The sequence below is a fragment of the Armigeres subalbatus genome, chromosome 1 (assembly GCF_024139115.2).
Source record: "Armigeres subalbatus isolate Guangzhou_Male chromosome 1, GZ_Asu_2, whole genome shotgun sequence".
Classification (NCBI taxonomy): Eukaryota; Metazoa; Arthropoda; class Insecta; order Diptera; family Culicidae; genus Armigeres; species Armigeres subalbatus.
Window position 1 is genome coordinate 44,515,927 of NC_085139.1, and position 17,795 is coordinate 44,533,721.

Below are 17,795 nucleotides of genomic sequence, written 5' to 3' on the forward strand. Positions count from 1 at the left end.
TTTCATTTTATACATTCTATAAATCCTGTTGACTACATCGTGAATTTTTTAAAGATTTTATGGTGTTGAACAAACGACTTCTTCCACAAATAAATTTTGTCCATCACTAGCAATTTCTGGAACTGGTTCTTGAACCAGCACCATTCCAAGATAATTTACACAATGAGAATTGCTCGACTGTTCAATGTTCATAAATAATGTCGGCATCGATTTCATACTGAGCCTTAAGTCCAGGATGATTTGGAGAATCCAGAACATCTACAGGAGTATTGACTGCACACCCTTTTCATTATCTGTAAAATGGTCTTAGCACATTTTCGTGAGAAAAAAAAATATAAAAAAAAAACAATTACCCTTGGTTATAGAATGTACACACTCAGTTTTTATTTCTGCAGCTCGGCAAAATCCGCACAGCCGTGTGCCCAGCAAAATAAAAACCGATATCCCGTCAAAAACGAGGTTTGTTAGTTGGGTTTCGGCACATAATTTGCTGATTTTCAGCAACTTTGACAGATATCTCAGCGAAAAACATTTTACAGGGGCTTGGCTGTGCGAATCTCGGTAGTAGTTGAACAAATTGCTGAGATCCCGGTAAAAAAAAATTAAGTGTGTAGGTATGGCCGATCATGGTCAAATCCGGGGCAATATTACCAGAACACCTTTATTGTGACTGTTTTTGATTTTTTTTTCATGAACTTTCGAATTGAGTCGTATTTTCCCAAACACTTTAGGATGATTGAAGGAGGGTTCTTTCATGTTACAAGCAACGCAAATTGTAAGTTTTTGGAATGACCAATTTTAGAAGTTTCCAATGATCGAAACGATAAATCCGAATCCACCTAACCACGATATGAGCTACTTGCAAATGAGATATAGAATAAAGGTGACTTTAAACTTCGGGAATCTTTTCCAAGGTTTTGACTCCCATGTTCTCACATTGTCGGAATTCAAAGGAGTTCGGTACGGAAAACAAAAATTTCGCCTCATATGGATCAAACATGATTTGTAACCAACGCATAATTTTCGCGAGATCCGGGTGATTACCTCTGTTTTGTGCGGTCGAAAAATAAACAAATCAGTGCGGTGAATAAGTAAACCAATCAGTACGGTCGGACAGTGAATCAATTAGTGCGCGATCGAGCGTGTTTTGAGTGCGCCTTTGCTCGTTATTCTGTATCGGACTAAATAAAAGTACGTCCAACTTGATTGACGGAATGAATCTTTATTTGGAATCAACAATTAATGTAACTATGAAGTTGCTATACAACAGTAGTTCTTGTCCTACTACGGTAACCACGGTTGTGGAACACGCGACATCACATCTTCCCCGCAAGCTACTTCCGGTTTGGAATGCGCACCATTCTATTGCTTCTGGTGACATATGTTCCATTTTCACGATAGTGACCTCGTTGTGGTAGAGCTGGAACTGAATCTTCGAAATTATCATCCTCTGCCCACACTTATTCATCATCAGGAACAACTACTTGATCTTGATCTCTATCGACAATTTCGCGTCTATCAAAATCATCGGCTTCATAATCGTCATAGTTGTATTGTAGCAGCTGATGAGTCCTCCGTATGAACGTACCCAGTTCTGTTGCATCATTCACACCTTTTCTTCGAACAATCTTTGCTTTAATCCAACGTTGTGTGTCAGGATGTCGATAGTCTCTCACATATACTATATCGTTCACAGAGAAAAAAATGCTCTTTTTATCATCGTTTAACTTCCAATATGCCTCACAACACTATCCTTCCACAGGGAATCAAATCTTGTCCTCATCTCACGCCCGAACATTAATTTGAATTTGAAATTTGTTTCGTTGGTAGTACAATGCGGCGTAGTTCGATACATTTGAAGATAATTATTCATCAGTGTAATAAGCGACTTACCACGGGAGGAGCTATCCACAAGCATCTACTTAAAAGACTTCTTGAATGCCTTGACTGCGTTTTTAGCTGCACCATTTGAACATGGGCTGTATGGCGCAGAAATTAAGTGCCATGTCTCTCTTTCCTTACAAATCGTATTTTTCAAAAATAAATGATCGATGTGCAGTTGCACTCGCTCAAATGAACGCGAACACAGTTTCCATGGTGAAATAGGGACTTTTGCTGTGTCTGGTCTGCACTGGATACATAATTCACATCACTTCTATATCCTTATCGATGTTTGGCCACCAAAAATAACTTCTTGCTAATGAACTATTGAGAAATCGACTGTATATTTTTATTTCGATTTTAAGGACGGCTACGCAGTCTTGAATTATTGAAACAAGATGTATATTTATCCGACGTTTCGACACGGGGATGGTGTCTTCATCAGCGGAAAAATACGGTATTTGTTCCTAGTCTATTGTTTAGTCTAGCATTAACGGTTTGGTATGGATTTTTCTGGTACATAATGTCACCGTTCGTAGCTTCAGCTCGAGGTTTATTAATAACCGGTGGCTTATGCGCCACTTCCGGGATACGGAAGACCACCGGTCGAGTTGTTTTGCCCGACTATTTCTCGACTTCTCTCCTCAGGGGATACTCGAACGGTCGCTGGCTGAAACCTAAAATTACGCTTTGCGCCAAGTGTTTTCCCCAACTTGGCCACCTCCCAAGTTACGTTATTCAAACTCTCAAACTCTTCAAACCCGCCAACAAATCCCGACAGAAATTATGCGAGGTGAAGAACCGAAGTAGATGACGGAACGGAACGGAAAGCAAACGGAGCGATCTTTCAGCGGTTGCTTCAACTAAAGGGAACTAAAAACGGAACTACTCGATCTTCTTACTCAAACATTCGTAGGATTTATTTGTTTCGGGTTGAACACATTTGGGGTTGGTACGGAAATGGAAACGTTTATCTAGATCATGGCCATGTCTACACACTAGTCACATACCTGCGCAGGTTTTTTTCTCCGTCGACTTGCTGGGTTTCGCCGGCGCGATGGCGGCGAACCAGTTCGGAACGATGGCGTCGAACCTGTTCGTGGCGATGGCGGCGATGCTGTCCTTGACGATGGCGGCGACAGAAGAATCGCCTAGCTGCAGGATGGCGCGCAGCTGATGAGCCCGTGCTAGTATGGCTGAATTAAAGTTGCGAAGTGGGTGGCGGCTGGACGGAAGGCCTCGATTTTCTCGAGAGAGCTGCGTCGACAGATGTCGCGCTTCCGGGTTGATCTTCCCTCCGGACAAGGGCCAACGTACCTCCGCACGGCTTCGCTTTTTACGGCTATGACCGCCCGTGATGAAATGAACCCCTGCCTTCGGTTCCAATCCGGCACCGTGGTACGCAATTGGCGACGTATTCCACGCGCCGAGCTCTCTGAACGGTCCGTAGGGTTCGGACCACCGTCGATTAATTGGCGATCGACGGTTCACTTTTCGCTTCACTATTCTTACGAAACTTCACCACACTTCGTTTCGCTACCCCGAAGGGCGGGCCTTGATGAGCGCACGGACTCCACAAAACTCCTTCAACAATCAAACGGCGGAAATGCCGCAAAACCCTTTTCGCCGACTCCGGGTCGACCTCGAAAATTCCAGCCGGTACCAAAAAAGCGCCACGCGCTGGAAGTCCAACGCGAAACATAAATTAACATTTAACAGATAACGAGTAGTTCAACAACAAATTTACCTTTTTTAGTACACTACACTTTGAAAATAGAATTTGCGAAAGTCGGCTACACCGACAACAGAATTAAATCTAAAAAAACGAACAAAAAATCTAATTACAATCACGTACAAGATCACTCCAATCACTTTAAATACCTCGACAAACTGAACTTTACTCAAACTCTGTAATACAAATTCTTAAAACTCGCAAAACTTCTAAATGCCAGCCGTTATGGAAGCAGAAATGACCGAGTTTGAGTTTGTTCTTGAACAAGAAACCTTCTACAACAATTAACTCATTATTTAGCAATTGCGCCAATTTAAATTTCAAATGGCGACATAGAGTTCGCGCCTTCGGAGACATCGAGCTAACTTTACTACATAGAACATTACAAAGTATCGTTGCCATATTGAATATGGCTGTCGTCATAGTACTCAAACATCACAACATTTAGTCGAGACACAAACCATGTCGACGAATTGCTTTCTCGTTGACACGTATCGAATTTAATTTGAATTTGAACATTATTTTACTTAAAAAGAAAAAAACGTCAAAAGCTACAAATATTAAATTCAACTAAAACAGACGACACGTAAAAACCATTAAACTCAATAACAATAATAAAAATTAACTTCAAAAATTTATTTACACTTGATTTTGCTTAAAAAAATAAAAACGTCTGAAGCTTCGAATATTTACGTAATTCAAAACGGTAAAAAACGTAAAACGTTACATCACACCACCGTATTTTATGAAAATTTGATCAGAGAACTGATCAAATTTTCATAACCCACATGCTGGTCACGCACCGTTATAAAAGAATTCCCTCCTGCAGTTGGATCAATACTAAAGGTAGCCTCACACCTCGGGAATTTGGTTCGCGGATTTTTTCCCCATGCATTTTTGCATATGCGATGTTTTCGGAATTTGGACACGGAAAATCAAAATCCCGGCCCCATTTAAAATACACGGGGCTCAAAATCCGCTGGAAAATTTTCCCGAGGTGTGAGGCAGCCTTAAACTCAAGTTTACCTTTGATTGTTTTGAATAAATTGCACGCTAATTGAACGAAAACGCACAATCAACTCAACGGAACCTGTCCGTCACGACCGCTGATTGAGCAAATAACCTGACTGACTGTATTATCAAAACTTGTTTGACACCTCTACAGCCAGTACTAAACGAAAATAGATTATCTAATTTCATCAGAACTTCTGTCTGACCCTGCAACTAAATAATCACCAAAAAACTAAACTTTGAACTCCACATCGAAAACCTTTTTTCGACCAGTGTAGAATCCAAAAAAAATAGCGCGCAACTCTATTCTCATGCAATCAATACTGACAGCATCATCAACTTGCTTGCAAGTCATTGACGTGTCATCACGTCAACTGTCATGCGCGAAAACATCGCACTGTCATCTCGCGGATGACGTCTGCAAAAAAACATCGCACTAACTGTTGACGTTTAAAGTAAAAACAGCAATAGTAGAAAAAAGAGTGAATGAGTTTCCTGTTGATATTCGAGAAAAAAGTGTCGGAAAAGCTGCTGGAGGACATCGTGGGACCTAACAAATAGCTATAAACCGGGGGAGTATTCGGTAATTATTACTTTATCTCTAGTTTTTAATAGCCTTTTCTTTATTTTCAGCATATTCATCGTGGGATTCCTTCGACAACCGACCTCCGTCGGGAAAAACTAAATGGAAAGAAAAACCTCAAAAAAAAAAAAAAAAAAACGAAAGATTACACGCGGTTGCTACGAAAACGCGACGATGCGTCTGCCATCGATAACGAAGAATGTTCTTCCTCCGGGCGCGGGTGTGTTACACGCAGATGTGTTAACCTTACGATTATTTACGTACTCGTAACTGGCTGCTAATCAGTATCACCTGATTCGTAGTAGGAGTTAGTGACATCGTTTACTCCGAAGCACCATTTCCGCCGACAATAGTGCCTCTATACAGCCAGAGCTATCACTACGGAACGTCTCCACGAAATGTACCCGATCCGAAATACGGTTTCGTGACACCGTCGACTTCGAAGCACCGCTTCCAAATATCAACAGTGCCTCTACTAATCAACCGCCAGGGTTGTCACCGCGGAACGACTTAGGACCGAATTCGCCGGGACGGAAAACAGATAAGTATTCGTTCTAATTAACATGTTTTTACTTTTCGCTAGCAAATCCTAATTCTTATCGATGTGTTTTAGGTACTAAGACGAAAATTTAAAACGAAGTCCGAATGATTCGACGATTTGTTCCCGTGGTAAACAAACCACAAGACGGTATGGGAATGTACCCAAGACCGAAGAAGGGCAATTTCTTCACGGATTAGCAATCCGGTCCTCGGGTGAGTAATTTTATAAACTGTCGACTAACGTAGATTAAAACTAACATAGTTTATAAGTAGCTTTGAAAAAGAAAGATGTTCTGGTTAGCCAAAAAGTGAATGTTTTGATACAAACCTACTAACTTAGTTCTATAAGCCTTTTCGCTAATTATTTACTTGCTAAAGCTTACATTTTTATGAATGAAAAACGTATGTTTTCTTGACTACCTTTTCTTAGTTTACTACTATTTCACGATTTTCCTGCAAAATTTTGAAAACTGTCAGATAATTTTCACGATTTCTCATGCGGAATTTAGAAAACTGTCAGAAGTTTTCACGATTTCTCATGCGGAATTTAGAAAACTGTCGTAGGCTTGTTTTCATGCGAAATTTTTAAAATTGTCGGACAATTTTTCTAAAACTTTTTAAGGAAATTTGCATGAAATATACCTAAAATATTATCTTTTTCGTCGACTAGCTCGTAGCTGTCGCCAAGAACGCGTTTTACGTACGCTTCTATATATTTTGGTCCTAGTTTAGCACAATAATCTTTGGACTTATCGGAGAGCACGGTATTCTTTTTTAAAACTTTCTCGCCAACCTGATATTTGGGAGCTCTGCTATTAGAACGTAAATTATAATATTTCGATTGTTTTGATAAGCCTTAACTAAATTTTCTGATTTCGTCATATAATTTACTTCTCTCTTGATTCGTCAACATAAAGTTATCTGCATTGGTATTTCTCATGTCTTCGTATTCTGATCCGTTCGAAATTTGGTTTCTACCGAATGTCAAAAAGTACGGCGTGTATTTTGTGGATTCATGTACTGTCGTCCGAATTGCATTAGCTATCTCTTGGATATTGTCTGACCAGTTTTTGTGATTTCCCTTAATTGTAGCCCTAATGGCAGTCGTAATTACCCTATTAACCCGCTCTGTATTATTCACCTGTGGGTGATAAGCAGGTGTTAGCCAGTGTTTGACCCCATAATTACCTAATAATCTCGCGAATTCTTTGGACGTAAATTGTGTTCCATTGTCAGTAAGTACCATTTCTGGAACACCAAACAACAGGAATACAGATTGTTCTAAAAATTGAACAAGTGTTGAAGCCGTTGCTTGTCGGAAAGGTTGTATTAAGACGAATTTCGTGAATACATCAGTTACAACCAATAGACATGTATTTCTAGATTTCCCTGAGGACGGAAATGGTCCAACATAATCTAAGGTAATAAGCTGCCATGGATGGTCACAAAATTTCTTTTGTGATCCCATCGGTGGTACTGTATTTATGTTCACTGCTTTTGATTTCTTACATTGAATGCAAGATTTGCAGTAAACTTTAGTGTCTGCTGACATTTTAGGCCAAAAGTATTTTTCTTTCAGGGCGTTTAAAGTTTTATCAAAGCCAAGATGGGCAGAATCATGTACTTGGCGGATAATATCTGGGCGTTCGGTTTCTGGTGGAAAATATTTCCACTGGAAACGTTTGTCACTGATTCTGCCGGGTTTTTCAGTGTACTTATAAATTTTATCACCTGCTACCATTAAATCTGTATGTTTTACTGGATTATTCATAATATCCTGCTTTAGATCTATGTAATCCTGGTCACTTACATTAATTGTTTCTATTCTAGAAAGGCAATCAGCTAAAATATTATCTTTGCCTTTTCGGTATTGCAGTATAAAGTCGTAAGACTGCAATTTAAGTGCCCAGCGCAACAAGCGCGAATTAGCGTTTGCAGCGGAAATCGAGAAGAGCCAAGTAAGGCTTTTGGCATCTGTTATTACTCTGAAGGTGGTGCCTTCTACATAATGCCTGAAATTCTCAATTGCTAGCAGTACTCGAGACATTCTTTTTCAGTTGCGGAATACTTTCTTTGTGTGCTAGATAATTTCTTACTATAATAACCGATAATGCGCCTGCCCTCCTCAAATTCTTGTAGGAGTGCTGCGCCAACTGCTAGTTGTGACGCGTCTGTTTCTAATATAAATGGTTGTGTTGCGTCCGGTTTTGATCACACTGGGGCCCAAGTTAGCACTGCTTTCAGCTGTGTTAGAGCTTCATTCGCCTCATCTGACCATTTAAATTTACGGCCCTTTTTAACAAATCCGTTATTGGTGACGTCAAGTGACTGTAGCGGGGAATGAATTTTGGTAGAACCCCATTAAACCTAACAACCTCCTAACCTCCCTTACTGTTTTTGGTGCCGGATAATTTAAAATTGGCTCGAGTTTTGCACTGTCGATTGTCAGTCCATTCTCAGTTAACAAGTAACCAAGGTATTTATCTTGTTTTCGACAAAATCTACTTTTCAACGGAAATCGTTAAACCAGCGTTTCTCAAACGCTTCGCAACTTCCTCGAGCAATCTGAAATGTTCTTCAAGAGTTTCAGTTGCTATTATTATGTCGTCCAGGTAAGTATAGACTTTGGGTTCTAAATCGAACCCAATGGCGCGGTTCATTAGACGATTCATCGTAAATGGCGCATTTTTTAAACCAAACGGTACAACTTTAAACCGATATAAACCTTTTGGGGTACGGAACGCTGTGAAGTTCCTGGACCTTTCGTTGAGGGGAATTTGAAAATAAGCGTCCTTAAGGTCTATGACGCTAAAATATTTCGCTTTTTGTAGACGGTGAAAAATTTCCGACATATTTCTCATCGGATAAGCGTCTTTTTTCGTGATCAAATTGATACGGCGAGAATCGAGACATACTCTGATCTTGCCATTCGCTTTTCTCACAGGAACCAATGGATTTGCGTATTCGGCTACGCATTCCTCTATGACATCTAATTCTTTCCATCTTTCTAGTTCGGTTTCTATTTGATCCCATATCTTTGGAGCGTATCTGTACATAGGCAGATCTTTAAGTTTGCTCCTTCCACCAGTTCAATGTGGTGTTCCAAAAGAGATGTCCTACCAAGCTGTCTATCGCTGGTATAAGCAAATTGCTTCAGTACCTCTAAAAGACGCTGTCTTTCTGAAGCAGAAAGAACATGTTCCGTTTCAATGTTATCTATAACTTTTCCGGATCATTGGGTAGATCTAGTGTTGGGACGTCCAGTGAGTCATCTTCCTCAGGACGCGATTGAATGAAAATTTCACCATTTCCCTCAGATTCAGCGGGAAAGTGAATGGATAATGAAATGGGATCTTTCCCTACAGGAATTAGATCCTTTTCAACTTTCAAGTGATTAATTATAGTTTCGCCGGTCAAATTTGATGACCACGTTAGGTCTAGTTCTTTGAGGCTATTTTTGTTATTTATCATGGGTTTTATTTGGAAAGCTTTCCAAAAGTCCATGCCTAGGATCAAAGGCTTTTTAATCTCAGGGACTACCAGTGTCGCAATGACTCTAGTTTCGTCTCCGAGAGTAAACGGTATATTTACATATCCAAGGCAAGTATGCACAGTGTCATCCGCTGTACTAACTTTTACATTGGACTTAAGGATCTTAAAACCATGGGACTCTATCAAATTTAGCTCACTTATCACACTGACTCCAGCTCCGGAATCCAGTAGAGCTACAATTTCTGTTCCCAAAATATTAACTTTAATATGAGGACATGAAATAGGATTGACCCTCACTTGGAGTATTGTGGGGGTGGCTCCTGCAGTAAAAGTTACTGGTTTGGGAATCATTTTGCATGGCGAGATGCTTGGATTCCCTGAGAAACACCTCGCATCTAGTTTGTCGAGTTTGTTGGAGGCTGCGAATTAAATTGTGGGTGGTTGTTTTCACAATTTCTTGTGGTGCGACCCATGTTTCCACATGCATAGCAGAACACACGCTTCGGTTCTCTGCATGATCTCCAAATATGTCCCTGTTTTAAACAATTCCAACATAAGACCATTGGTGTCTGAGATTGGGATTGTTGTGAATTACCAGTTTTCTGTGGCGGATTATTCCGACTTTGTTGTGGCAGTGAAAACTTTTGAGCTTTTCCAGACGGATTTTGGGCTTTATTCCCAGATTTAGGTTGCGTATTTTGAACATTGCATATTGGTGTACTACTGTACTCCTCTTGGCAATAATCCTCATCAGATTCACTATCTGCTTGTAGGTAATGAATTTCAGGCTTGGAACTATGACCTGTTCTGTACAGATTAGGGTCATTAGCATCGATTTTATGATTTATTTCGATTAAATGGTCCAGATCCTCAATATGTATGACGCAAAGTTTCGAACGATAATGGGGACGCATGTTTTCCCATATGAGTTCGAATAATGTTCGAGACGAGAATTGTCGCTGCAGGCACTGATTTAGTTTTTCAACTTCAGTGACGTAAGCGATGAATGATTCTCCACGTTTTTGTTTTAGTTCTCTAATCTGCCCTCTAATTCCTCTGTCCCTGTTAGGATTTCCGTACCTGAACCTAATCTCTCCTTCAAATTTCTGCCATGTAGTGAACCTATCTTCTTTGGTAAACCACCAATCATATGCTTCGCCTTTTAAACGGTGGTGAATATTCAACAGCAATTCTCTTTCCGACACACCTTCGTGCCGAGCTAATTTCTTCATTCGAGTTAGAAAATCTTCCACCTGTATAGACCTACTGTCACCAGAGAAGTTCAATTCCCAGTTCTGAACTCGAGACCGCCGATACCTACTTCTATCAGTTGCTAGGGCTTCTACTGGTCGAACCTCGCCTATGACTCCTTCTAGAACCACGATGTCTGTTCCTTTCAAATTCTGTGTGGAACTGTCACTATCAGAGTAGTGATACTTCTTACTTCTGCCACTCACATTTCTTGACCTTCTTGAGTAATCTTCTGGACTACTAGATCTCCTACAATTTGTTCTATTTGATCTCCTGCGACTTGAGCTTCTTTCCCTTCTTCTGATATATTCATCCTCCGAATAATCTTCACCCTTTTGGAATCTTTTCCGTTCTTCTTCCTTTCGGTAGTGCCGATTTCTGTCTTCGGGACTACGATGTGACATTCTTTCAACTTGTCTTCTCTCTAGTCGATCACTTGCATTTTCGAAAAGTTCTTTTCTACTACTGCCAGCGCCATAATCTTCGTAGCCCTTCCGAGTTCTTCTTTCATCCTTAGTTTCGTACATCTTCTGTCTAATTTCATCTTTATACCGACCAACTTCTCTCGTTTCCTCATACCTTACTTTTTCTTGATCTCTTTGACATCTGAACCGTTCTTTCTCCAAGTCAACTTCTTCATTATTTCTAGGTTCGTAAACCTCATGACTCTCAATCTTCTCTTCTTGAATTCTACCCATCTTTTTCTTTTCTTCAATTTTCTTCTCCGGCTCTTTCTTCTGACTCGCTCCCATATTTAACTCTTTCTTTTCTTCTGTTTCTTTTTCTAACTCTATCCTTTTCTTTGGTTTATCATCCATTTCTTTTTTCTTACTCACTTTTTCTGTGCGATTTTCCTGATCGCTATCAGGTTCACTATCAGTGTTTCGCAACTCTAATTTGTACTTCCTGAATATCTCTTGAATGCGATAACTAAAGATCATCCTGAACATTTCTTTCGACGTCGTCGACCGTTGCCGCGTTAATGGTTCGAGCCAAATAGTGTCGTAGTCTGGACACTGACGCGCGATCAACTTTCTTGCTCAATACTTCTTCTATTTCTGCGATTCTTTTCTCGATTTTTAAGTTCTCCTCCATAATATTTCGAATCGGAAGATACGACGGCTTAAGCTTCCTATCTTCGTTCACTAATCTACGCAATAAACGTCTTTTGTCCTCCAAGCTTTCTCTTTTATCTGGTCTCGTTTTTCTCAACAAGAGTTCATAATCGACCTCCTCCTCCAAGAGGTGTTCGGCGGTCGGCAAAAAGGAAAATTTCTTCATTTTTGCTTTAAGCAATCGAAATTATTTAAAGCAAAGTTCAAAATTCAAACAAAATATAAAGTAAAGAAATTCAAAATATTTAACCTAGTCTTAAACTAAAAATCCAATCCAATTCAATTCTAAAATACAAAATTAACTTATCCTATGAAAAATGTGAAATAAAATTATCCTAGAGAAAAAAATGCAATTCAATAAAATTCAAATAATGTAATATAGAGTATAATAATATTTGATCCAACGGAAAGAAAGATATAATTTTAACGTTGAGAGCCAATGTAACCGTTCGTTGCTTCAGCTCGAGGTTTAATTATAACCGGCGGCTTAAGCGCCACTTCCGGAATCCGGAAGACCACCGGTCGAGTTGTTTTGCCCGACTAATACTCTACTTCTCTCCTCAGGGGTCACTCGAACGGTCGCTGGCTGAAACCTAAAATTACGCTTTGCGCCAAGTGTTTTCCCCAACTTGGCCACCTCCCAGAGTTACGTTATTCAAACTCTCAAACTCTTCAAACCCGCCAACAAATCCCGACAGAAATTATGCGAGGTGAAGAACCGAAGTAGATGACGGAACGGAACGGAAAGCAAACGGAGCGATAAAAACGGAACTACTCGATCTTCTTACTCAAACATTCGTAGGATTTATTTGTTTCGGGTTGAACACATTTGGGGTTGGTACGGAAATGGAAACGTTTATCTAGATCATGGCCATGTCTACACACTAGTCACATACCTGCGCAGGTTTTTTTCTCCGTCGACTTGCTGGGTTTCGCCGGCGCGATGGCGGCGAACCGGTTCGGAACGATGGCGTCGAACCTGTTCGTGGCGATGGCGGCGATGCTGTCCTTGACGATGGCGGCGACAGAAGAATCGCCTAGCTGCAGGATGGCGCGCAGCTGATGAGCCCGTGCTAGTATGGCCGAATTAAAGTTGCGAAGTGGGTGGCGGCTGGACGGAAGGCCTCCGATTTTCTCGAAAGAGCTGCGTCGACGGATGTCGCGCTTCCCGGGTTGATCTTCCCTCCGGACAAGGGCCAACGTACCCTTCGCTTTTTACGGCTATGACCGCCCGTGATGAAATGAACCCCTGCCTTCGGTTCCAATCCGGCACTGTGGTACGCAATTGGCGACGTATTCCACGCGCCGAGCTCTCTGAACGGTCCGTAGGGTTCGGACCACCGTCGATTAATGGGCGATCGACGGTTCACTTTTTGTTTCACTCTTCAAACGGAACTTCACCACACTCTGTTTCGCTATCCCGAAGAGCGGGCCTCGTACTCCAGTAAAACTCCTTTAAAAATTACGCGGCCGAAATGCCCCAAAACCTTTTTTGTCGATTACGGTAGACTCCGAAAATTTAGGCCCGCGCCAAAAAAAAACGCCACGGGCTGGAAGTCCTACGCGAAACATAAATTAACATTTAAACAGAACACGAGTAGTTCAACAACAAATTTACCTTTTTTTAGTACACTACACTTTAAAAATAGAAATTTGCGAAAGTCGGCTACACCGACAACAGAATTAAATCTAAAAAAAACGAACGAAAAATCTAATTACAATCACGTACAAGATCACTCCAATCACTTTAAATACCTCGACAAACTGAACTTTACTCAAACTCTGTAATACAAATTCTTAAAACTCGCAAAACTTCTAAATGCCAGCCGTTATGGAAGCGAAATGACCGAGTTTGAGTTTGTTCTTGAACAAGAAACCTTCTACAACAATTAACTCATTATTTAGCAATTGCGCCAATTTAAATTTCAAATGGCGACATAGAGTTCGCGCCTTCGGAGACATCGAGCTAACTTTACTACATAGAACATTACAAAGTATCGTTGCCATATTGAATATGGCTGTCGTCATAGTACTCAAACATCACAACATTTAGTCGAGACACAAACCATGTCGACGAATTGCTTTCTCGTTGACACGTATCGAATTTAATTTGAATTTGAACATTATTTTACTTAAAAAGAAAAAAAACGTCAAAAGCTACAAATATTAAATTCAACTAAAACAGACGACACGTAAAAACCATTAAACTCAATAACAATAATAAAAATTAACTTCAAAAATTTATTTACACTTGATTTTGCTTAAAAAAATAAAAACGTCTGAAGCTTCGAATATTTACGTAATTCAAAACGATAAAAACGTAAAAACGTTACATAACTTCGAAACACATAATTTCAAAAACAGTTGTTTTTGAGCAGTTGTTTTGAGCACCACCGGTAAATTAGGATTATATGGAATCAGTACATTTTCAGAACAAAGCATGACTGCCGTAATCTGAAAAAGTGACGTATACGCCATTTCCCAAAAATGGTGTTAACGAGTACTACTCATCGAGCTCTTTAACAGAAAAATGGAAAACATGCATGTTGTAAAATGGCTGTTACGTCACTTTTCCAAATTACGGCAGATGAGCTTGATATTCTGAAACGCATCCTCGCATCTTTCTTCAGCAATCAGTATAGTGGAGCCATTACGACATATACATTTGGAATGAACTTGCCGTAATATGTGATCATGCTTAGAAATTACATTAGTCAACAGTGTTTTACTCCCTTCAACCATTTTCAGTGTACTTGAAAGATTTTTCTTCACTTAATTCAGTCATGTATTCAGATTTTTTGTAACACGTCCAGTTTTTGAGAAAAACGGGTTTAAATTCACAAACTATGTATTCTTATGGGAATTTGGTTCCTCTGTTCTGTAAAGCTGGTTTTGAATTATATAGAATAAATTGTACAAGATCTAAGTAAGTTGTTGAATCTTATTTGACACGTTTATTTGTTGTAAAAAACGGAATTGAATTCACAAAAGTACGTATTTTCATAGACATTTGGTTTCTCTCCTCTGCAAAGCTGAATTTCGGCTCCTCACTTTTAGAATAAAGTTTGAATTTGGAGAAATGGGTCTTGTAGAATGCATGTGGGTTGTTGGATTTTATTTGGCACGTACATTTGTTGTGAAAAACGGAATTTCATTCACAAAAGTACGTCTTTTCATAGAAATTTGGTTTCTCTCCTCTGCAAAGCTGAATTTCCGCTCCTCACTTTCAGAATAAAGTTTGAATTTTGTAGAATGGGCCTTGTAGAATGCATGTGGGTTGTTGGATTTTATTTGGCACGTACATTTGTTGTGAAAAACGGAATTTCATTTACAAATATACGTATTTTCAATGAAATTTGGATTCTATGCTCTGCAAAGCTGAATTTCGGCTCCTCACTTTGGGAATAAAGTTTGAATTTTGTAGAATAGGCCTTGCAGAATGCATATGGTTGGTTGGATGACATTTGGCGCATTGATTTGGCTTCAGTTGCAGATTGACTTTCGCATACTTATAGCAACCCAAAGATTCATCGAATAATTCCTCATAGCAGCCTAACACTGTCTTCAGTTGTTGGTCGTATTTCTTTACTTGCTCAGAATCGATCTTGTTGAACTTGAGATCCAGTAACTCACTGATAAAATCTCGTCCTGTCAATGGATTTCTTCCACCTTGAATCACAACTATTCGTCCAATAGCCTGTCGACCTTAATATTCCAACACATCATCAAATGCTCCTTGCGGTGTGGCTTCTCCACCAGTGTAGAACACCAGCTTTCCCTGAAATGGTTAAAACTGGTTCTTGTAGAACTCCTTCGAGATAACTGTGATAGGTGATCCAGTATCCACCTCGAAGTTCGTATTCCGTTCATTAACAGAAACACACGCGAAATAAGGATCGCTGTAGGCTACATTGTTGACTTTCAAATGATTCACGTTTTTCTCTTTCTTTCCGCAATTTTCTTTAAGCTTTTTCGGACAGACCACGGCGATGCGCCCCTTCTCATTACACAGCTTGCATACGTAACTCCGATACTGGCAGTTCCTAAAATTGTGATTGGCCTTCCCACAAGCAAAACAGGTAGCAGATCCTGGTTTCTTCGTGAACTTCGGAATGTAATTAGTTTTCTTCTCACCTTGTTTACCTCTAGAATATCCCGATTTTCCGGAATAACTTCACGTTTAGACGCTATTCCACAGACTTTCCGGTGGAATAGAGTCATCTTCTTCGCATAAACGCTCGAAAATTGATCCTGGACAAGAATGTCCCTAAGTACATGTTTCAAATGGTTACCAAATTGGCAGTTCAAAGATAATTTCTTCAATCGAACAACTCCTCTTCTATATCAACAGCTACGAAGTATTGTTCCAAACGTTCCTGGTACATCTTCCATTGATCTTTCAGAGTAAATCGTGGCGAACCATAACTTCCCATTTCCAAAAAACGTAGGTTTGAACTCCAATCGTCGCCAAGTATTCTGTATCGGACTAAATAAAAGTACGTCCAACTTGACTGACGGAAAATACAGAATGAATCTTTATTTGAAATCAACAATTAATGTAACTATGAAGTTGCTATTGGCGCTTTGATGTTGCATGAAGAAGAAGAAGCAGAAAGATGATAATCGAAAAAATCTCCACGGGAAACCATACGAATAAGTTTTTAAAATCTTCTCAGAAATTCTAAAAGCAATTTTATTAAAAATGGTAAGCAGTACGGGGTTGGACTTTACTTCTACTGTATATTAAACACAATACTTCTATTTGAAATTTTATTTTGTGATATTATACTTAATATACAGTAGAAGAAAAGTCCAACCCCGTACTGCTTACCGTTTTTAATTAAATTGCTTTTAGAATTTTTGAGAAGAGTTTCGAAAACTTTTTCGTATGCTTTCTCGTGGAGATTTTTTTCGATTATCATCTTTCTGCTTCTTCTTCTTCATGCAACATCAAAGCGCCAATACAACAGTAGTTCTTGACCTGCTACGGTAACCACGATAGCGGAACACGCGACATCACACTCGTGTTTTCTATCGGACGCAAAACGCTCGCGCGATCATCGAAATGCTTGTTTCTGGAGTGGCATTGCGACTCGACTCGAAACCAGCAAACCATGCAAACTGTCATACGAAAGAGTTGTCGAAAGGAGATGCGCAATGTGGTACCCGCTTTGTGTGGGTGAGATAACCTTTTCACTCACGGAGATGCAGAGGATTCCTCGGTTTCTAGTAGCAATGATTGTCGAACTAATTTTCCTAAAATTGATTGTTAGGACGTGGCTGGCATCGTTATTGGTCTTGAATTAATGTAACTCCAAAGCATGTATGCATAGTGAGAACAGTTTTTCGAATCCCAAGAAGGCTATTCAATTGGAGATGCGGGGCATATTTGAACCGTTTGTCGGAGAACCTGCATATGTGACATTTTTGGCCAAAATGAGACTTTTATCTCCCTTACTCGATTATTCTCCATGTCGAAGTAATTTTCGAATAAATTTTCACCTCTCTAACTCGATGTTGTCAGAAACAGTTACATGCACTATCAAAAACAAAGCAATGGAAAGGTATTTGGGTTTTTTATTCGTATATTTATTTGGTAGGCACTCTGTGTTCTTATCCGCTACTGTGCCGTAATCTACTATGGTATTCTGCTGTACATGATCCACACAGAATCTATTTTTAGATATCCATTATTCGTTATTGTTGTCGTTGCCAGTTCATCTTCTCGTGAGTCCATTGTGTCCGTTTGTCCATGTCGTGTCGTGTTCCAATTCCGAGAACAACAAGTTGTCAGTCGTCATCAGGCAGCCGTGACGGTAAGGCGCGTAACCCAAAACGCCACCGTATAGGCTGCGGATCCGGCGGTTGACGAGGGTTTGGTAAAGGGGCTGGGAATCGAACCAATGACCATTCGCTTATAAGGTGAACGTGTAGCCAACTACGCTATGGGACCCCCTTATTGTATTTGGTATGTTTCTTATTTTTGAGATTTTTTCAGCAGTGAGCACGCATGTTTACAAAAAGAAGCGATGTTTCGCGGTGCGATGAATGTATGTTCAGTGAGATGGAGATCGGAACAATTCCCCTATTTTGCTAGAAATACGAAGCGAGAAGTGATAAACGAGAGGTGAGAAATGGAAAATGAGAAGTGACAATTGGGAGGTTAGAAGTGAGAAATGACGAATTTCGC

The 17,795-nt window shown here is 40.0% G+C and overlaps 1 protein-coding gene across 15 annotated transcripts in view; it reads left to right on the plus strand.

Annotated features, from left to right (window-relative positions):
* LOC134225024 (chloride channel protein 2-like) overlaps window positions 1–17,795 on the plus strand; it is a 248,182-nt gene that overhangs the window by 199,463 nt on the left and 30,924 nt on the right. The window lies entirely within an intron of this gene.